This window comes from Molossus molossus, unplaced genomic scaffold (genome assembly GCF_014108415.1).
Source record: "Molossus molossus isolate mMolMol1 unplaced genomic scaffold, mMolMol1.p scaffold_m16_p_1, whole genome shotgun sequence".
Lineage (NCBI taxonomy): Eukaryota > Metazoa > Chordata > Mammalia > Chiroptera > Molossidae > Molossus > Molossus molossus.
In genome coordinates this window covers 200,886,135-200,909,775 of record NW_023425344.1, presented here as the reverse complement: position 1 = coordinate 200,909,775, position 23,641 = coordinate 200,886,135, and the positions used below count along the sequence as shown (strand labels likewise).

Sequence of the window (23,641 nt, the reverse complement as noted above, 5' to 3'; positions counted from 1 at the left end):
TTTTTTGTACAGATAGAGTGGGAGGGAGAGAGAGGAAGGGAGACAGAGAGAGAAACATCGACGTGAAGGGACACATCGAGTGGCTGCCACCCGCACGACCAACCAGGGCCGGGGACAAACTGCAACCGAAGTACGTGCCCTTAGCAGGAACCGAACCCGGGTCTCTCCGGACCGCAGGCCGACGCTCTAACCGCTGAGCCAAACTGGCCAGGGCTCCATCAGTGTTTCTATTCAGAAATTTCTTTCTTTTTTTTTTTTTTAGTCCTCACCTGAGGATATGTTTTTCCATTTATCTTCAGATAGAGGGAGGGAGGGAGGGAGGGAGGGAGGGAGAGAGAGAGAGGGAGAGAGAGAGAGAGAGAGAGAGAGAAACATCCATGTGAGAGAGTCACATCTATTGGTTGCCACTGCATGACCCCAACTGGGGCCGGGTATGAACTGCAACTGAGGTGCGTGACCTTGGCTGGAATCAAACCCATGACTGTTTGGTCCCCAGGCCCACGCTCTAAACACTGAACCAAATAGGCCAGGGTCCTATTCAGAAATTTCAGAAGTGGTTTGTGCAGGGCAGCAGTTATTCTGTTTCTTGAGCCATATTTCTCAGCATGCGTTTTTGAACAGGCCTTGTATATGAGTCAGATTTTGAAAATACTGAGTTTTCATAACAGCATATTTTGTATTAAAGATTGTCAGAGAACTGAAGCAGTATTTCCCAATATAGTTCCTTGACAAAAGGTTTTTGGGGTCAAATAAACTTAGTAAACAATGTGCACTTTATCCTCTTCAAATGTAATGATACATGTTAACATATAAAAGACCTACAGTAAAAAAAAAAAAAAAAAAAACTCAAAAATTCTGTTTAACATTAATTCCGGATTTTCCAAATTTATTTTGATCACTGAACCTTTTATCCTCTCTACCATAGGTACATGCTGGGACAACAGGCATAAAATTAATATCCTGCCCTTGCCAGTTTGGCTCAGCAGTTAGAACGTCTGCCTGTGGTCCAGAGAGACCTGGGTTTGGTTTCCGCTAAGGGCACGTACCTTGGTTGCAGTTTGCCCTGGCCCTGGTTGGGTTGTGCGGGTGGCAGCCGCTCAATGTGTCCCTTTCATGTCAGTGTTTCTCTCTTTCTCTCTCCCTCCCTCTCTTTCTCTTCCTGTCTCTCCCTCCCACTCTATCTGAACAAAAAATGGAAAAGTGTCCTCAGGTGAGGATAAAAAAAAAAAAATTAATATCCTAGGCAAACTGAGATGTATAGTCAATCCCTTCACCCTACTCTCACCTCCCCAATAACTGACTGGTTAGTAAAGGCTAGGTGAACAAATAAAAAAAATCTGTTTGAGGTTAGGTTAAGTTAAGGAAGCAATGAGTAGTATAAAGCTTATTTTTATGTGGAATTTGGGATGATTGTTTTGTTGTTTGATAGGAAAAAAAATTCTTTCACACTGTACTGGATTAAAAGATAAGTGACCCATACCTCTTTAAGTAAATATTAAGGGAAATAAAGTGTGGTTCTTTTGGAGCACTCTATATATGGACATTTTTAGTGTGTTTGTGTATGTGAGCACGGGTGTGAGCCTGTGTGTGTGTGTGTATACTGTTGTCCCTGATTATCAGTACTGTTGGGAGTAGTGAGAGGGGGAAAGGAACTTGTATTGGGTTGTGGATTGGATTTTTTTTTCCTTCAAGTCAATTCTGCAGCATACCTAGCTTTCTGTTTTATTGACTGTATCTAGTAATTTGCTTTGTTAATCACTCCCTTTGCCTAGTTAGATTTTTGGTATGGTCTTATTTTATTAATGTTTTTCTTGCCCTGGCCCATGTGGCTTAGTAGTTAGAGTGTCGACCTGCACACCAAAGTGACTCGGGTTTGATTTCCAGTCAAGGGCATGTACCCGGGTTGCGGTTTGATCTCCAGTCCCAGTCAAGGTACATCCACATTGATGTTTCTCTCTCTCTCTCTCTCTCTCTCTCCCTTTTTTCCTCCCTCCCTCCCTTCCACTCTCTCTAAAGATCAATGGAAAAAATATCCTCAGGTGGGGACTAACAAAAAAAATGTTGTTTTTGTTTTTGAGGATTAGGTTATATTTTATTTACATCTCTGAATGTTTCCTTGTTGGTTCTAAGTTGGTAAGGCTTTGTGAATTTAGCTATGCTAGTTTCTTTGTCAGTCCATATCAATTTTTTTTTTTAATCCTCACCTGAGGATATTTTTCCATTTTTTGCTCACATAGAGTGGGAGGAAGAGAGAGAGAGAAACATCAACGTGAAAGGGACACATTGAGTGGCTGCCACCCACACGACCAACCAGGGCCAGGGACAAACTACAACCAAGGTACGTGCCCTTAGCAGGAACTGTACCCGGGTATCTCTGGACTGCAGGTTGATGCTCTAACCGCTGAGCCAAACCGGCCAGGGCCCATATAAATTTTTTAAAAAACTTGTCTAAAGGTACAAAAATCTTGCTGGGATTTTAATAAGTATTGCATTAAACCTATAGATCAATTTGGGGGAGAACTGACATTTTCATACTTAGTCTTCCAATCTAGAAACATGGCACGTCTCTTCATTTATTTAGATCTTTGATTTTTCTTTTTTTCATCTGTATCTTATAATTTTCAGCATGTGGAACCTGGGTATTTCATTAAAAAGTGTTTTTAAAACTTCTTATTAAACTATAATATATATTCATATAAGTGCACATATAGTAAATGCACAGCTTGATTGATTCCACAGGGATGGATTTATTTTCAAATTCTATTTTCTGTCAACCTGAGAGATTTTTCAGGAGGGAGTTAGGTAGGGTTCAAGATGAGGGAATAAGATCTCATTTAGTCCTGAGTCAGGTCCTCATAGTGTATCTTCATTGTTTGGTTTAAAAGTGAATTCTCCAGACAGTAGACATATTCAGAGATGATTAAGCTCATTTCCAAATGTATTTTGCCATTTAACTTTTCTTTGCTATAATTTACCATCAGTCATGTTACAATACAGATTTGTCTAGATGGTTTCTGATATATAGGAATTCACACTATTTTAAAACAGTAAAGATGTGGGTTGAATATTTAAATGATGGGTAGATCTGCCTTCTCATTTTTGTTGAACCCAGCTAGTCTCTGCCCTTTACCTACCTTCTATGTAGTTTGTAGAAAGTACAAGCTTAAGAAAACTTGTCATCTCCCTGGCTAGCTTTTATCTTCCTTCCAAGAAAGGGTAGGCAACTTACTGTCGGTGTTCATGGGAGCAATATTTTTCTGTCTGCTCCATTTTAGAGATGGTATCACTGTAATTACTTAAAGGAAAATAATTGTTGTAAGAAAATTAAAAGTGAGATTTACTTAATATAGATACTCTAGGAATAAATAAATTTACTACACCTGCTCCATCAGGAAGGACATGGTTAATAAAGGAAAAACATATTTATCATTTAACTCCTGTGTATACTTTTATTGTAAAAGATAGTCTTTTGTTTTTCTCCACTTTTATATCACTGGGGCCCAGTTGTGCTTGATTCAGCTGTTTCTGTCTTCCTCTTCAAACTTTTATTTTGACATTTTCTCAAATCATAGAAAAGTTGAAGAATACTACAATAACAACCCATATGCTTTTCACCTAGTTTCACATATTGTAACATTTTGTTGCAGTTTTTTTTTCTCTAAATACACACACACACAAACAATTTTGCTTTAAGCGAGAGTAAGTTGTAGTCGCCATGATACTACTCCCTGCTCCTAATACTTCCAGTATGCATCTCCTAAAAACAGCAACATTCTCCATTATAACCTCAATACCTTTATCCACGCCTAAGGAAAATAACTGCAACTTAATATTATCTAATATGCAGTGTCTGTATTTAAAATTTTCTAGTTGTCTCTCACATGTCTTTTATAACTTTTTTGTTTGTTTTTTTGTTTTTGAATCACATTTACATATTGCTTTTGTTTTTATGTCTCCTTTAATCTAGAACAATCCCCTGACTTTTTATTTTATTTTATTTTTTATCCTCACCCGAGGACATTTTTCCATTTTTTGTTCAAATAGAGCGGGAGGGAGAGAGAGGGAGGAAGAGAGAGAGAGAAACATCGATGTGAAGGGACACATCGAGTGGCTGCCACCCGCACGACCAACCAGGGCCGGGGACAAACTGCAACCGAGGTACATGCCCTTAGCGGGAACTGAACCCGGGTCTCTCTGTACCGCAGGCTGACGCTCCAACCGCTGAGCCAAACTGGCCAGGGCTCCCCTGACTTTTTAAATGACATTAACTTTATTGAATGAACTAGGGCATTTGTCTTAAATAACGTCCTATGATTTGAATTTGCTGATTGTTTCTTTAAGATTATATATTCAGCCTAAACATTTATTGCACGAGCACTATATAGATGATGTGTACTTTTTGCATCACCTCAGGGACCATTTAATTAAGCCATTTTAATAGGTGATACCATACTTGATCACTTGTTTAGGGTGGTGACTAGTACCAGATTACTTCACTCTAAATGCACTTTTACTAATAAGTAATCTAGGGGTGGTATTTTGAGATTGTGTGAAAATACTTTCTCCCACAACCTTTTCCTGATAAGCATCCATGGGAAGATCATCCTTGCTTAGATAAATTTTTTTTTCCCTTTCTTTTCTTTAAAATCTGAGGATAGCCCTGGCCGGTTTGGCTCAGCAGTTGGAGCGTCGGCCTGCGGTCCAGAGAGACCCGGGCTCGGCTCCCGCTAAGGGCACGTACCTCGGTTGCAGTTTGTCCCCAGCCCTGGTAGGTCGTGCGGGTGGCAGCCACTCGATGTGTCCCTTCACGTCGATGTTTCTCTCTCTCTCTCTTCCTCTCTCTCCCTCCCGCTCTATCTGAACAAAAAATGGAAGAATGTCCTCGGGTGAGGATACAAAAAAAAAAAAAAATCTGAGGATATTTTTTTAGAGAAAATGGAAGGGAGGGGAAGAAGGGAGAAAGAGAGAGAAACATTGATTGCCTCCCAACTGTACCCCGATTGCACCCCAACCAGGGCCAGGGCTGGAACCTGCAACCCAGGTACGTGCCCTTAATCGAGAATTGGCTGACACTCTAACCATGGAGCAACACCAGTTAGGGCCCTTTCTTTTTTTTTTTTAATATATATATATTATATATATGTTTTTAATATAATATATATATGTTTTGTTTTGTTTTGTTTTGTTTTTGAGAGAGAGAGGAAGGGAGAGATAGAAACATTGATGTGAGAGAGAAACATCAATCTGCTGCCTCCTGCACGTCCCCCCCTCCCCCCCAGGGGATCGAGCCCAAAACCCAGGCATGTGCCCTGACTGGGAATTGAATCAGAACCTGTCAGTCTATGGGACCACACTCAATCCACAGAGCGACACTGGCAGGGCAGGGCCTTTTCTCTCTCTCTATTTTTTAATCCTCACTCGAGGATATTTTTCCATTTATCTTCAGATAGAGTAAGAGAGGGAAGGAGAGAAAGAGAGAGAAAAAGAGAAAGAAACAAACATCGATGTGAGAGGGACACATCATTGGTTGCCTCCGGGATGACCCCACCAGGGCTGGGACGAACTGCAGCTGAGATATGTGCACTTGACTGCAATTGAACTCGAGACTCATTGGTCCACGAGCTGATGCTCTACTGCTCAGCCAAACCAGCCAGGGCAGGCCTTTTCTTTTTTTAGTAAAAAAATATTCTTAAGCAATATACTCATTAAGCAATATACTCAACGTGGTACCAAGGGGTTACAGCAAAATGTATGAAAATGTATGTTTCCCCCTTTTATTTATTCTCACCTGAGGACATGTTTTATTGATGAGAGAGAGAGAAGAGAGAGAGAAACAGAAACATCAGTATGACAGGGAAACATAGATTGGCTGCCTGCCATACATGCCCTGACTAGGAATCAAACCCACAATTTTTTTGGTGCATGGGTCGATGCTCCACCAACTGAGTCACCCAGCTCAGGCTGTATGTTTCCCTTTTGTTCTCTATCTTCACTTTCCTAGTTTTTCTCAGAGTTAACTATTATCAGTTTTTTATGTGTCTTGTCAGAGATTCTAAAACCCTTTCAGTCATGCATTCATGTAGTCTCATCTTTTTTCTTTTTATATAATTGGTGGCATATTGAAGACTGTTCTACATCTTTTTTAAAAAAACAATGTTTTTATTGCTTTTAGAGAGAGAGAAAGGGAGAGGGAGAGGTAAAAACATCTGTGAGAGAGAAACAATGATAGGCTGCCTCCTGCATAACCCCCACTGGGGATCAAGTCTGCAACCCAGGCATGTACCTTGATCAGAAATGGAACTTCTAGCTCTTAGTGCATGGGATGATGCCCAACCAACTGAGCCTCATCAGCCAGGCTACATCTTTTTTTTTTTTTTTTTATTGTAAATTATAGATATATTTAACATTTAAAGAAGTTTTATAGTGTACAATTCAGTGCCATTAAATGTATTCACAATGTTGTATTACTATCTATATCCAAAACTTTTTTTCATTATTCACAACAAAAACTCTGTACCAATTAAACAATAATTCCCTCTTCCCTTCTCCCCTAAGCCCCTGGTAACCTCCATCCTACTTTTCTTTATCTAGAAATTTGCCTATCCTTGGTACCTCATATAAGGGGAATCATGTAATATTTATCTTTTTATGCCTGGCTTATTTCACTAAGCAAAATACTTTTTTTTTTTTTTTTTTTATCCTCACCCGAGGACATTTTTTTCTATTTTTTGTTCAGATAGAGTGTGGGAGGGAGGGGGAGAGAGAGAGAGAGAGCGAGAGAGAGAGAAACATCGAAGTGAAAGGGACACGTCGAGTGGTTGCCACCCACACGACCCAACCAGGGCCGGGGACAAACTGCAACCGAGGTACGTGCCCTTAGCGGGAACCGAACCCGGGTCTCTCAGGACCGCAGGCCGACGCTCTAACCGCTGAGCCAAACCGGCCAGGGCTCACTAAGCAAAATACTTTCAAGGACTATCCATATTGTACCATATATCAAAATTTTATTTCTTTTTATGACTGAGTACTACTCTCTTATATGTATTATATTTTGTATATCCATTCATCTGCTTATGGACACTTGGGCTGTTTCTGTGTTTGGGCTACTATGAATAATTCTGCTCTGAACATTGGTGTACAAATATTTGTTTGAATCCCTGCTTTCAGTTCTTTTGGATATATACCTAGGAGTGAAATTGCTTAGTCTACATCTTAGTGCATTTTTTTAATTTAATATATCATGGTTATCATTCCAATTCAGTACATTACAGATAATTCCAGATAGTCCTTACTCATTTTAATGACTGCCTTGAATCTCAGTATATGTGTATAGTTTATTTAACCAGTTTCTTATTGGACTTTAGATTCTTCCCCCTTTTTGTTTTTTACCTTATTTTTTCTTTTTGCTACTCTAGACAAGGCTGCAAGGAATAGGATATTTTTTAGTTTAAGCAATACCTTATTTCTTGATTAAAACTGCAATGTAAAAGATTAAAACTGCAATGTGAAAATGTTGGTTGGGCTTAGTGTCATTGAGCATACCTTCTAAACATCCTTAAAATTCATCTCACAGGCCTAATACATTATTGCTCTTTTATTTTAGGCTTTCATTTCTCAACTTAACTTTTGGGGTGTCTCTAGTGTCTTGGCCACTGTCTTTTTCATTCTTTTAGTATTATCTATAGTTTCTGCTGGGTAACTTTGTTATGTATCGCTATCATATTGTGTTGTAATTGCTGATATATCCTTGCCCTATTCTGGGTTCTGAGTCATTTAAATGTTTTAAAAAATATGTATTTTGTTGATTTTTTAGAGAGAGGTAGAAACATCTATCGGCTGCCTCCTGCTCACCCCCACTGGGGATGGAGCCCACAACCTGGGCACATGCCCTGACTGGCAATCGAAAGGAGACCTCCCAGTCCATGGGACCACACTTAATCCACTGACCTCACGGGCGGGGCTGGGTTCTGAGTCATTTAGAAGAGCTGTGCTTTCTATCTAACAGACCTTCCTACTTTGGATAAATTTTGCACAATCTTGTCAAGTTTCTGGTAGTAATAAAGAGGAATTCCTTTGTTAAAGTTAATATACAGGGTGGGGCAAAAGTGGGTTTACAATTGGTTCATATGGAAATAATACAATAATTAATAAATAATAATACAAGAATAAACTCTGGCCCTGGCCAGTTTGGCTCAGCGGTTAGAGCGTCGGCCTGCGGTCTGGAGAGACCCGGGTTCGGTTCCCGCTAAGGGCACGTACTTCGGTTGCAGTTTGTCCCCGGCCCTGGTTGGTCGTGCGGGTGGCAGCCACTCGATGTGTCCCTTCACGTCGATGTTTCTCTCTCTCTCTCTCCCTCCCACTCTGTCTGTACAAAAAATGGAAAAATATCCTCGGGTGAGGATAAAAAAAAAAAAAAAAAAAAAAAAAAAAAGAATAAACTCTGTTCTGTGTACTTACAACTATAAATCTACTTTTGCCCCACCCTGTATAGTTACAGAATTTTTAAAAATGTGCAAATAAAACTGACCTTAATTCATTAATAAATGTGCTATGTATATCCCTTTGATTTTTTAAAATTTATTATTTTTTATGAAGAGATAAAAAGGTTACTTTTAAGTAAGTATTTGGTGCTTTTATGTCTCCCCTATCCCCATTTCTTTTGATATCAAATAGTCTAAATTTTATTTTTTTCCTTCTCAAAATTATACTTACATATTGATACTCTGAAATGTTGTGAGAAGCTAGCTATTGTAACTATTTTTTAAAAATCCTCACCTGAGGATATTTTTCCATTTATCTTCAGATAGAGTGAGAGGGGGAGAGAGAGAGAGAGAAAGAGAAAGAAAGAAACATCGACATGAGAGAGACACATTGATTGGTTGTCTCCCGCACAACCCGGACCAGGACTGGGGACTGAACCACAACCGAAGTATGTGCCCTTGACTGGAATTGAACCCACAACTCTTCCGTCTGCAGGCTGATGCTCCAACTGCTGAGCCAAACTAGCTAGGGCTACTTCCAACACTTTTGCTATTTCCTCATTATTTATTTTAGGAAGCCTCATAAGAATGATTTTTTTGAAGTATAAATTGCATATATCTTTGGGAGTTCAGTGAGGATAAATTTACCAAAAATGTTATGATTGCTATGACTGAGGCTTTAGATGCTAGCAAATCAAAGGTTCTAAAGAAGGGGGAGGAGATTTTTCTCTACAAACAATGTATGATGGAGACCACTGGCTTTTTTATGCCTCTAGAAATCTACTTCTGTTGAAGTCTATTGTCTGGTTCATGGCCACTGGTCAGCTACAAATTAAAGTATCCTGCATGTGCTGACATTTCTATTTGTATTTGTGCACTAATTGCATCTATTTGTGTAACAAGTTGCTGAACCTGACAGATTCATAACTTGCTTTACTTTTTGTTCCCAAAGATTATTTCATTATAAAGTGCATTGATATTCTAAAACCCAAGGTTGGTAGCAGCTATTCTTTGTAATCATATTGAAAATAGAGTAACTAAAAACAGTAAACTTGTGTATAGCTAGTTATTATCAACCTTCTGTACTAGAACATTGTAGTGATGTAACAAGAGTTAAAATAACTTCTATATTGTCAATAAGAGTTACTGTATTTCTAATATTACACTAACTTCCATGATGAAATATAAACGAAATAACTTAAAATAGTTCAGATTACTTCCCTTTGGGCGTTATATGGTGAACAGTCAGAGACCATACACTGCAATACCTAACATTTATTTTTACAGTTTCAAAGTATTTCTATGTAAGAGACATGGAAATTCCAAGATGAGAAATTGGTACATGAAGGAAGTATAGGATTTGTTAGGAAGAGAGGAAGGGGTGGGCATTCTAGGGTTCAGTAGCATGAGTAAGGGCAGAAGTGAACACATCCCAACTGAATGATGGTAAGGATCAGTAGGGATTCCTGCCTGACAAGAGCAGAGGGCTGATGAGGAAAGAGAATGAGGTAGTTAAGATTTGATAGGTTGTAGGAAACAGTTGCTTGTGAGCCTTGGAAAGCAGAGTGAGGAATTTAACCTTAGGGAACTAGATCACCCAGGCAGGGTCCTGGCAGGAAATAAATGGACTGGTTATAGAGGTTTGGGTAGGATTAAGGAAAGCAAGAAGAGATTGGAAGTTTCCAAGGCCTAGTAATACCGGGAAGCCATTGATACTTTTAAGCCAGAGGGGGCAAGGACAGGAACAATGATGCCTAATGAGAGCTGAAGCACTGGAAGCCGAAGCAGTGGATAGGACCTATGGCTGTAGAGGAAAGGGTTTTGAGATGGGGAGAAAGCCAGGGAAATAAGGACCCTAAATTCTTTTTCTTCTCATCCTCTATTTCCTGCTAGTGCCTCTCATTGGCCTGACCCAATTGAAGGCCAGGGGAGCTTGGGCAGTGTAGTCCTAGCAGTCAGCCTTAAAGGACACAAAGCAGAGCATAGAAGGGTAGAGATTAAGTTTGGGAAGACTGGGGTTAAATAAAGAATGCCTAGCCCAGAACCCATTTAAAATTATTGTAAATTTGTAAGCTGAGGAATGTTGTAGTGAAAATGCTCTTGTAGGAAGATTTGGTTTAGTGGATTTTGAGGGTCTTAAAAAAATTACTTCAAGCAAAGTTCCAATTTCTAACAAAAAGGCACAATGCAATCTATTATCTGATTTATCCTCATAGCCCATGAGGGACCGCCACAGCCTCTCAATTTTTAACTGCCTCATGTGGGTGTAGGACCTGCCCATTCCTAGTCTCTGTCTCTCCTACATGACTTCTTCTGTATATCCTTAGTCAGTTCAGCTAGACTTCAGGCGATTCTCAATGATGTTTGTTCTGTAGTTGTAATTTTTTTTTCTTTGATTTTAGAGAGAGAGGAAGGGAGAGGGAGAGAGAGAAACATCAATGAGAGAGAACATCAACTGGCCACCTCCTGCATGTCCCCCACTGGGGATCGGGCCTACAACCTAGGCATGTGTCCTGACTGGGAATTGAACTGGTAACCCCTTGGTGCATGGATCAGTACTCAACTACTGAGCCACACCGGCTGGACTGTAGTTGTAATTTTGATGTGGTTGTGAGACAGTGCAAGTATCACATTTACCTGCTCCACTCTTAACTTGCTTAAAAAAAAAATCCTCACCAGAGGATATGTTTATTGATTTTTAGAGAGATAGAGAGATATCAATGTGAGAAACATCTATCAGTTGTCTCCTGTGCACACCCCAACCAGGGATTGAATTCACAACCTTTTGGTGTATGGGATGATGCTTCAACCAACTGAGCCACCTGGCCAGGGCCTTAACGAGCTTTTTGAAGAACAAAAGTTTTAAATTTCGATGAAGTTTATTGTATCAAATTTTTTAGCCCTATTTAAGAAATCTTTGTCTAATGCAGGTGCTAAGATTTTTTTCCTGTATTTTCTAAGAGATTTTTATAGTTTAACTCTTAAATTTGGGTCTGTGAACTAATTTGAGTTGATTTTTGTATATGGTATGAAATTAGGATTGAGGTTCATTTTTTTTTTTTTGTATGCATATTCAGTTGTTCCAGCCCCCTTTGTTGAAGATTATCTTTTCTCTAATAAACTGCCTTGGCACCTTAGTTAAAAATTAATTGACCATATATGTTGGGTCTATTTCTTGAGTTTCAGTTCTGAACTGTTGATCTCTCTTGTTACCAATGCACATGTCTTGATAACTGTAGCTTTATAATAAGCCTTAAAGGCAGATAATAGAATTTCTTCAGCTTTGTTCTCTGTCAAAATTGTTTTGCTATTTTCAGATCTTTGCATGTCTGTTCTGCAAGTTTCTGATGAGAACTGTGCAAGTATTTTGTTGTTGTTGTTATCTGATTGTGATCATTTAACGTTATCTTGAGATTGTGGCTAGGAGTAACAGATTTTATTATAGCACCAGGACGCTAAGAATGAGCTGAATTGGCATTTGATTCATTGAAACCTTCTGAGGTTTTTAATCCTAAAAAATTTGGAGTGATATAGAACATATGAAACCACCATGACAGTGATAAGAAGTAGCATGATTTAGTGGTTGAGGTTGGATGTCAGACAACTCTGGTTTGAATCCTTTACTCTATTAGTACTAGCAGTGTGACCTTGGATTAAACTATTTAGCCTCTCTGTCTTTGTTTCCTTTCCTGGCAAATGGGAATAATAATATAGTACCTATTTCATAGAATTGTTCTGATATTAAGGTAACACATGTAAAGTATTTAGCACTAGTGCCTGCCACATAGAAAGTGCTCAAAGCATGTTAAGTGCTATTACTGCTTTGTTCAACTATAGAATGTTAAAAACCTTCAGAATTTGATACATTTACTTGTAGGAAGTATTAAGTCTACACTTGCGCTTAAATCCTTTGGTGTCCTTCATTTATTTCATTATTGTTCAGTCCTTGGGTTATTTTTCCAGCCCCACTTTTCATTGGTGAATTTGATACCTTTATTCACATAATTAAATTTGGATTTGTGCATTCGACCATGAGTGGAAAAGGAACAATTGGCCTTTAATGGTATTAACTATACTGTAAATACAAAACAAAACGAAACAAAACAAAACAATAGCAGGGTTTTTTCTTTGCCAGTATTTAGCTGGTTCATCAGGAGTGTGAATTGGTGGTTCTAGGAATAAGCAAAAAACTATTAGTTCAATTCAGTTTTGTCCAAGTTCTTTACTGGCTGAATAAGCATATCTGCTTCCTAGTTTTTTTGACTAGTTTTAATTATTGATGTAACAAAACAATTTTACCAGCAAACTCAGCAAATTTTTTCCTTTTCTAAGTGTATTCACTTTCTAAATAAGAACAATAACAACCTCAAAACACTCTTTCCCTTTTTATTAGCTGTTTAATTTTGTGGCGCTAAACATCGATAATTATATGATTTAATGAGTAAGAGTCAGTCAGTCAGCCTAAATGAAGCCATGTAGAGGAGAACTCTTGGGCCAGGGGTGAGGGAGAGGTGGATCACAGTGTGCATTTAATTTTCAGTTGCAGAACTTTGTAGATGGGTTATCCCTCTTGCTCTTCCAGAAATGCCCTTGAGAAGTATCCTTATTGACCTTTTTTTTAATGACTCTCTGAAGTCATACATTTAGAGCTCTGTAAACTTATTTGTGGGTGTGGCAGAGGTGGTAGTGAATGACAAATTCAGTTTTAAATATGTTGAAATTAACATTCCTTGGGACATGTGAGTGTGTATATCATGTTAGCAGTGGATATTCAGATCTGGAAATTTGGACTATACTCATTAGCATATGAGAAGTAGGTGAAAGCTTTGGGAGTCGCTGGGATTACTCCAAGAATGTCTATAAGTGAGAGGAGGAAATAGAAATGGACTAAAGACAGAATCCCTGGGGTCCTTCCACTGTAGTACAACCATACTTGGAAACAGTTATTTTAAAATGCTTTCATTATATCTGTTCAGAGTAAGATAAGATCCAAATTGAAATTAGATTCTATGTAAATAATGAACTCCATAGACCCAGATTGCTCAGCTCAATTCAGCAAATATTTGTTGAGGTCCCTCTATGTGCTTTACCTTTGCTGAGCACTGGAGATATAAGCAAATCTGAAATTGTCTTTGCTCTTATGGACCCATGAGAGGACATTAAACTGATAATCACACTAATACTACATAATTGCAAACCATGCAGAATACTGTGAAGGGTCAAGTACTGGGTGCTGAATAAACATTTTAAAAGAGGTACCAGGACTGCCCTGGCCGGTTTTGATCAGTGGTTAGAGCATTGGCCTGCTGTCCCGAGAGTCCTGGGTTTGGTTCCCACTAAGGGCACATACCTTGGTTGCAGTTTGTCCCCGGCCCTGGTTGGTCGTGCCGGTGGCAGCCACTCGATGTGTCCCTTTCACGTCGATGTTTCTCTCTTTCTCCCTCCCATTCTACCTGAACGAAAAATGAAAAATGTCCACGGGTGAGGATAAAAAAAAAAAGAGGGACCAGGACTCATGAGTGCTGTTAAGGATAGCTTCCCTGAGGAAGTGACATTTAATTCAACGAGTATCTAATATGTCCTTGGTACTGGGCAGTTTAAACTGAGAACTTGTTTAGACTAGACATTAGCAGGGTGAAAGAGGGTGGGATGGAGAAGTTAGGCTCTAAGTAGAGGGAACTGCTTGTGCCAGGGTTCTCCAATAGAATGGAGCATGGTGCTTTCCAGTAATGGAACATCTCAGGTGTAGCTATAGAAGGGAGAGCAGGCAGGGAAGAGGTCAGTTCCTGGCTTTTTTGGCCATAGGAGAGATTTTGTTCTTTAGAGTAAAACTATTGAAAACCTTTGAAAAATTTAAAACCTTTTCCCCTTTTAAATATACTTAAGTTTTATTATATATATATAAAAAAATTAAACATGTATGTAAGTGGAGAAAATATTTCCCAGCATCTGGTTTCAACAGTTATTAACTCATGGCCATGTTAATTTAGTTTATCTCCTTATTTAGGAGATTATTTTGGTGGTCCAGATGAGAGATGATTGTAGCATGAGCAAGGGTTGTGGCAGTGAAAATGGAGATGTGTGGATAGATTTGAGAGCTGTTTAGGGGGTGGTACACATATGCATGCTGAGGGATGTGAAAATTCCAAGATGCAAAAAAGGGTAAATCTTGCCTATAATAGAAGAAACAGACCAACCATAAAATAGTATGGATTATATAGCTGGTATTATGGGATAAGGGTAGGGCATTCTTTTTTTTTATCCTCACCCGAGGACACTTTTGCATTTATCTTCACATAGAGCGGGAGGGAGAGAAGGAGGAAGAGAAAGAGAGAAACATCGATGTGAGAGAGACACATCGACTGGTTACCACCTGCATGACCCCAACTGGGGCCAGAGACGAACTGCAACCGAGGTACGTGCCTTTAGCAGGAACCAAACCCAGAACTCTCTGGTCCTCAGGCTGACGCTCTAACTGCTGAGCCAAACTGGCCAGGGCTCTGCAGACTTTTTACTTTTCTGTGCCATAGGTCTATGCCTTGGTTTCACAATATCTTTTTTTCTTTTCCTATGCAATATGCCTTTTTATTTTCCCAAAAAAATTTTTATTCTGATTAAATACTTGTAACATCAAACTTACCATCTTAACAATTTTGTACAGTTCAGTGGTATTAAATATATTCATAATGTTGTATAATCATTACCAAAGTCATCTCCATAACTCATTTTATCTCGTAAAACTGAAACTATTTTCATTAAAGTAGTAATTCCCCATCTACCCCTCCCACAAGCCTGGCAACAACCATTTTACTTTCTGTCTCTGTGAATTTTACTACAGTAGGCCCCCCATTTTCTGGGGGGGGATATGTCCCTAGACCCTCAGTGGATGCCTGAAACTGTGGATGCAGATAGTACTGACTCTTGTATAATGTTTTTTTTTCCATACATGCATACCTGTGATAAAGTTTAATTTATAAATTAGCCATAATAAGAGATTAACAATAACTAATAACAAAATAGAACAACTAATATCAATATCTGTGATAAAATTATATAAATGTGATTTCTCAAAATATCTTGTTGTATTATACTCACTGTTCTTCATGTTGTGATAATGTGAGATGATACAGTGTCTACCTGATGAGATGAAGTGATGTGATTGATGTAGACATTGTGACCTAGCATTAGGCTACAATTGACCTGCTGACCATATTGCTACTTAATGACTAAGGGGAGGGGGTGGGTAGCATATACAGCCTGGATGTCTTGGACAAAGGGATGATTCGCATCCAGGGCAGAACACCATGAGATTTCATCATGGTACTCAGACCAGTACTCAGTTTAAAACTTATAAATTGGCCCTGGCTGGTTTGACTCAGTGGTTAGAACAACGGCCCACGGATCACAGAGTCGCAGGTTCGATTCCAGCCAAGGGCACGTACCTCGGTTGCACTTTGGTTCCCGGCCCTGGTTGTGTGGGAGGCAGCCAATTGATGTGTCTTTCTCACATCAATGTTTCTCTCTCTCTCTCTCTCTCTCTCTCTCTCTCCTTGCACCCCCCCCCCCACTCTATCTGAAGATATTTGAAAAATAATCCTCGGTTGAGGATTTTAAAAAACAAACAAAACTTATAAATTGTTTATTTTTGGAATTTTTTATTTAATATTTTTGGACTCCAGTTGACTGCAGGTAACTGACCTTGGAAATCCAAACTATGGATAAGTGGAAACTACTGTAGACTGAGTATCTCATATGAGAGGAATCATATTTGTCTTTTTATTTTCTTCTTTTTTAATCCTCACCCAAGGATATGTTCATTGATTTTTTTTTTTTTTTTTTTTTTTTTTTTTTTTTTTTGAGAGAGAGAAGAAGTGGGGAGAGAGAGAAACATTGATTGGTTGCCTCTGGTATGTGCACTGACTGGGGATCAAACCCACAACCTTTTTGGTGTACAAGATGACGTTCCATCCAATTGAGCTACTGGGTCAGGGCTACCGTATTTGTCTTTTTATGACTGTCTTATTTCACATAGCATAATGTTCTCAAAGTTCATCTGTGTTGAAGCATGTGTCAGAATTTCCTTTGTTCTTAAGACTGAATAGTATTCTATTGTATGTTTATATAAGGTTTTATTTAAAATCTATTTATGGGTAGACATTTGGGTTGCTTCTGCCTTTTAGCTATTGTGAATAATGCTGCTATGAGCATGTGTGTACAAATATCTTTTTTTTTTTTTATCCTCCCCCGAGGACATTTTTCCATTTTTTTTTCAGATAGAGTGAGAGGGAGAAAGAAGAAGAAGAGAGAGAGAGAAACATCGACGTGAAAGGTACACATTGAGTGGCTGCCACCCGCACGACCCAACCAGGGCTGGGGACAAACTGCAACCGAGGTATGTGCCCTTAGTGGGAACCAAACCCGGGTCTTTCTGGACCGCAGGCTGACGCTCTAACCACTGAGAAAACTGGCCAGGGCTGTACAAATATCTTTTAAGACCCTGCTTTTAACTATTTTGGGTATATCCCCAGAAATAGAAATTTTGGATCAATTCTATTTTTAATTTGTTTAGGAACTGCCATACTGTTTTCCATAGTCACTGTACCATTTTACATTTTACATCAGTGCACAGGGGGTTCCAGTTCCTCCACATCCTCACCAACACTTTTTTTTGGTTTGTTAATCCTCACCTGGGCATATTTTTCCATCGATTTTTAGATAGAGTGGAAGGGAGGGAAGGGGGGAGAGAGAGAAACGTTGATGTGAGAGAGGCACATCAATTGGTTGCCTCTTGTATAAGCCCTAACTGGGGCTTGGATCAAACCTGCAACCGAGGTTGGGGCCCTTGACTGAGAATTGAACCCTCGACCCTTTGGTCCAAGGGCTGATGCTCTAACTGCTGAGCCAAACCCGCCAGGGTTATTATATTAGTTTCAGGTGTATACTCCAGTGACCAGACATTACATAACTTAATAAGTGATCACTCCAATAAATCCCATGCTCATCCAGCACCACATCTAGTTATTAGAATATTATTGACCATATTCCCTATGTCCATTCTGTAATGACCCCATGTCTATTCTATAATGACCAGTTTGTATTTCTTAATCCCATCACCTCTTAACTGCCCCCAACCCCCCTCTCATCTGGCAACCAACAGAAAGTTCTCTTTATCTATGAGTCTGTTTCTGTTCTGCTTGTTCATTTTGTTTGTATATTCAATTGTTGATAGATATATATTTATTGCCATTTTATTTTTCATATTTTTTATTTTTTTCTTCTTCTTAAAGAAGACCCTTTAACAGTTAATATAATACTGGTTTGGTGCTGATGAACTCCTTTAGTTTTTTTTTGTCTGGGAAGCTCTTTATCCGTCCTTACATTCTAAATGATAGCTTTGCTGGGTAGACTGATCTTGGTTGTAGGTCCTTGCTTTTCATCACTTTGAATATTTCTTGTCAGTGCCTTCTAGCTGCAAAGTTTTTGTTCAGAAATCAGCTGACAGTCTTATGGGATCTCTCTTGTAGGTAACTGACTGCTTTTCTCTTAGTGTTTTTATGGACAAAGTCCACATACTAAACCTGACAAGCTCAGGAGAGGCCTGTGTGGTGACCTTACAAATTCAGAGTCCTAAAGTAACCACATAACATGGTCTGAAATTAAAACTTTTCAGACTAAAAGTAGTTCATGGCAGGTGGTCATGTCCTAGGGCAGTATTTTTCCCTCACAAAGGTCAATCTTTACCTTAACTGAGTCTGTCCTCTTTTTGCATCTAGGATAACGTACCTGATAAATATGCATGTGCAATAACAAAATAATTTCCTTTTTTTCTGAGCCCCTCAAAGCACAAGCAAAAACCACAAATCCCCTCATTGTTATTGTTAGTGCATTAATTGTTGACTGTTAACTATCCTATACCCACCTATGTAAAAGAAGTATGTGTCTATCCAATCTCAGATGTTTCCCAACTTTGCTTTCTCCTCCCTAATCTATCACCAGTAGATTTCATATAATTCTCTTAAACCTCCTCTGTTGATTGTAATATATAAAATAAGGTGCAAAACTGCCATTTTCTAGAGCAAATCTCATCGGTTGATATTTGGCTTCCTGGCAGTTATTGACAGTTTGGCTCAAATAAACTGACAAAAATTCTCCACAGGTTTGAATGTTTCTTACGTTGACACTTTTAAGATTCTCTCTTTGTCTTTAACCTTTGGCATTTTAATTATGATATAACTTGGTTTGGGCCTCTTTGGGTCCATCTTGTTTGGGACTTTGTACTCTCTGGACTTGTATGTCTATTTTCTTCACCAGGTTAGGGATTTTTTTGTTATTATTTTTTTCAAATAGGCTTTCGATTTCTTGCTGTTTCTCTTTTCCTTCTGGCATCCCCATGATGCAAATGTTGGTATGCTTGAAGTTGTCTAAGAGGCTCCCTACATTATCCTCATTAAAATTTTTTTTTAATATGTTTTTTATTGATTTTTAGAGAGAGAGGAAGGGAGAGGGAGAGGGAGAGAGAGAGATAGAAACATTGGTGAGAGAGAAATATCGATCGGCTGCCACCTGCACGCCTCCCACTGGGGATCAAGCCTGCAACCCGGGCCTGTGCCCTGACTGGGAATCAAACACACAATCTCTTGGTACATGGGTCGACACTCAGGCACTGAGCCACACTAGCTGGGCACTATCCTCATTTTTTGGATTCTTTTTTCTTTTTGCTGTTCAGATTGGGTGTTTTGTGTTTTTTTTTTTAACTTCCTTATATTTCAAATTGCTGATTTAATTCTTTTTTTTTTAAATTTATTTATTTTTTATTAATTACTTTTTGTTACAGATGTTTCTCCTTTTCCCCCCACTGATTCCCCCCTCCCCCTCCCTCCCTGCCCTTTCCCCAGTTTGTTGTCCATGTCCACTGTTCATGCACACATGCATATAAATTCTGTGGTTTATCTCTTCCCCACCACCCCCCTATTTAGGGGATTGTCAGTCTGTATCCCACTTCCGCGTCTCTGGGACTACCCCATTCCTCAGACTGTTATGTTCATTATATTCCACAAATAAGTGAGATCATATGAAACTTGTCTTTCTCTGTTTGGCTTGTTTCAGTTAGGATGATACTTTCCAGGTCCCTCCATGTAGTCTCAAAGGATAAGCGGTCTTTCTTTCTTACAGCTGCGTAGTACTCCATTGTGTATATGTACCACAGCTTTTTTATCCATTTGTCTACTGATGGACACTTGGGCTGTTTCCAGATCTTAGCTATTGTAAATAGTGCTGCTACAAACATGGGGGTACATATATTCTTTCTGGTTGGTGTTTCAGGCTTCTTAGGATATATTCCTAGAAGTGGGATCCCTGGGTCAAATGGAAGTTCAATTTTTAGTTTTTTTAGGTAACACCATATTGTTTTCCATAGTGGCTGCACCAGCAGTGTACTAGCGTCCCCCTTTCTCCACATCCTCGCCAACAGTTGTTGTTTGATGATTTATTGATGGCGGCCATTCTGACAGGTGTGAGGTGATACCTCATTGTTGTTTTAATCTGATTTGATTCTTGGCTTCATCTACTCTACTGTTGATTTCCTATAAATTATTATTATTATTTTTTTAATCTTCACCTGAGGATATTTTTCTGTTTATATTCAGATAGAGTGGGAGGGAGGGAGGGAAGGAGGGAGGGGGAGAGAGAGAGAGAGAGAGAGTTAGACAGAGAGAGAGACAGACATTGACATGAAAGAGACACATCGACTGGTTGCTTCCCCCACGATCGTAACCACAGGGCTGGGGACCGAACCAAAACCGAGGTATTGTGTACCTGGCTGGAATCAAATCCGGTCCGTGACTTTCTGGTCTGCAGGCCAGCGCTCTGACTGCTGAGCCAAACTGGTCAGGGCGTATTCTTCATTTCAGTTACTGTATCTTTCATTTTTGACAGGTCCTTTTTTATGCTGCTGCTGTTCTCACTAAATTCATTGAGCGTCCTTATAACCAGTGATTTGAACTCTGCATCTAGTAGTTTGCTTGTTTCCATTTTGTTTAGTTCTTTTTCTGGAGTTTTGTTCTGTTCTTTCTTTTGGGACATATTTCTTTGTCTCCTTATTTTGGCAGCTTCCCTGTGTTTGTTTCTATGTATTAGGTAGAATTGTGTCAATGCAAGAAATATTCAAACCTGTGAAGAATTTTGTGAGTTTATTTGAGCAAAACTATTGACAAATGTGGGAAGCAAAGCCTCAAGAGATTGAGATAATGCTCTGGGAGAATGGCAGTTTTGCACCTTAATTTACAGTAAAGAGAAGATGTAAGAGGATTACATGAAATCCATACATTAGGGAGGTGGGAGAAAGCAAAACCAATGGGGCGGGGATCTCTGTGATTGGATAAAAAGTAAAATGATAGATACAGCCTTCTTTTATACAGGTGGGTACAGGATAGTTAACAGTCAACAATTAATATGATAATAATAATGAGGGAATTTGTGGTTTCCATCCTGGTGCATAGGATGTGTCCTGAGGGGTCTGGAAAAAAAGAAGTTACCTCATCCTGGCCGGTTATGTTTAGTGGTTAGAGCATTGGCCCTTGGACCAGTGAGTCATGGGTTAGATTTAGGTCAAGGGCACGTACCTTGGTTGCGATTTGTTCCCCGGCCTGGTTGGGGTTGTGTGGGAGGCGGCCAGTTGATATGTCCCTTTCACATAATGTTTCTCTCTCTTCCTCTCCCTCCCTCCCACTCTATCTAAACAAACAAACAAAAAAATGGAAAAATATCCTCGAGTGAGGATGAAAAAAAAAAGGAAGTTAACCCCACATTTCTAAGGTATGTTATATTAGATGCAAAAAAAGAGAAAAGGCAATAGGCTCAACTAAGGTTGACCTGAACTAAATTGACCTTTGTCAGGGAAGATGCCAGCCTAGGACATGACCACCTGCCATAAACTGCTTTTAGTTAAAAAGTTTACATTTCAGACCATCCTTTGTGCTTACTTTATGTCTCTTGAGTTTGCAAGGCTGTCACTCAGGCCTTCCCTGAGTTTGTCAGATTATCATGTGGCCCCATTTTGTCGACAACTCTTACATCTCCCAGGCTTGGTAGAGTGGCCTAATGTAGTAGATGTTCTGTAGGGTCCCATGGCACATCCTCCCCAATACCCAAGCTGGGCACTTGAGGTGCGTCCCCCATGTGGGCTGTGTACACCATCCTCTTGTACTTGAGCCTTCATTGCTGTTGGCACATCATTGGGAGGGATTTACTCCCAGGCTGATCAGCTATAAGGATTGGCTTTGATTACTGAACACTGACCTCTGACCACCTTGGAGGATCTGCTGTCCAGGGGCTCACCCCACAGAGCAGGAATTACTTCAGTGGGGCTCTGGTGTCCACTGAGTTCACCCCTTGAGTATGTCTCTTGTAGAGGTGGTTGGGTGGTGATAACTGTGTTCTGCAGGAGGCAATTCAGCATGAGCTACAAAGCAATCTGCAGATCGCGGCTATTTCAGCTGGGCTTGGAGGTGCCCAGGCTAGGTCAAGACATTAACCAAAGCCAGCCTCTGTGAGTGTGGTCCTGGAGCTACTTAGTGAGAGGTATGGGCACGCTCAGGCCAGGTGCTACTTATTTGAGAGATTTTAGGAAAGTCAGAAGCATAAGCCAAGACAGGCCATTCATATGGAAAATCCACTGGAAGCAGCTTGGGTGGGCCTGAAAGTTGGGTTAAACAGGGGCATCAGGGAATCACTAGGGCGGGTTACACAGTGATGGAGTCTCAGATATGGTGCCCATCTGCTGGCTCTATTGGGGGAAGGCTCATCGAAGGAATAGTGGCCTCTGCCTGTACTTCTGTCTAGGAGAAAACTGCCCCTCCAGTTCTTGCCCTGATGCCAGACAGTTCATTCCTCCCTGTATTTCCCTGGTGCCTTTTAAGCTGCTGCCTCAGCCCTGGAACTCAGAGTGGGTGAATCTAGTAAATCCATATGTGGGCCCTTTAAGAGGAACTATCTGGGACTCCAGGAGCCCTCCATTTCTCTCAGCCTCAATCTCTGCTGGTTTTTACAGCTGGAAGTTACTGGGACTTCTCTTCCTGACTGTGGAACCCGGGGCTGGAGGGCCTGGTGTGGGACTGGGACCCCTTGATCCACAGAGGGGACCTCCCAAGCTGAAATAGCCCTCCTGATTCTTATTCCCCATACCTGGGCGTGTGATCAGCCCATTCTACATCCCAGCCCATTCTATATCCCAGCCCATTCTATATCCCTGCCCCTCCTTCCAGTCTCTTCTTTTTGTGGCTTCTTTTTTAACTCTCTAGTTGTAGGACTTCCAGTCAGCCAGATTTCAGGTGGTTTTGAATGATGGTTGTTTTGTAGTTTAGTAGTACTTTTGATGTGGTTGTGAGAGAGAGTGAATACCACATATACCTATGCCACCATCTTGACCAGAAGTCCAGTACTTAGTTTTTTTATTGATGTGAGAGAGAGGAAGTGGGGGAAGAGAGACAGAAAGAAAGAGAGAGGGGGAGAGGGAGGGGGAGGGGCGAGAGAGAGAGAGAGAAAGAAAGAAAGAAAAGAAAGAAAGAAAGAAAGAAAGAAAGAAAGAAAGAAAGAAAGAAAGAAAGAAAGGAAGGAAGGAAGGAAGAAAGGAAGAAAGAAAGAAGAAAGAAAGAAAGAAAGAAAGAAAGAAAGAGCAATGAGAGAAACATCAATCGGCTGCCTCCTGCACGTCCCCTACTAGGGATTGGGCTCACAACTGGGGCATGTGCCCTGACTGGGAATTGAACTGGTGACCTTTTGGTGCATGGGACAATGCTCAACCAACTGAGCCACACCAGCCAGGGTATAATAATTAGTTTTTAAAATATTTTTAGTTGGTGACATTGGTTAATCAAATTATATTGGTTTCAAGTGTACAATTCTATAATACATCACCAATGTATTGTGTTCAACATCCAAAGTCAAGTCTCTTTCCATCACCATTTATCTCCCTTTTGCTCTCCTCTGTTTACCCCCACCCTCATTTCCCTCTTGCAATCACCATAGTGTTGTCTGTATTTGAGTATGTTTTATTTTTGCTTAATCTCTTCTGTATTTATTTCACCCAGCTCCCCAACTCCTCTCTCCTCTGACAGCTGTCAGTCTGTTTTCTATATCTAAGAATCTGTTTCTATTTTGTTTGT

The 23,641-nt window shown here is 39.9% G+C and overlaps 1 protein-coding gene across 7 annotated transcripts in view; it reads left to right on the top strand.

Moving 5' to 3' along the window:
- HERC1 (HECT and RLD domain containing E3 ubiquitin protein ligase family member 1) overlaps positions 1-23,641 on the top strand; it is a 236,115-nt gene that overhangs the window by 17,417 nt on the left and 195,057 nt on the right. The gene's annotated exons all lie outside the window — the stretch shown is intronic.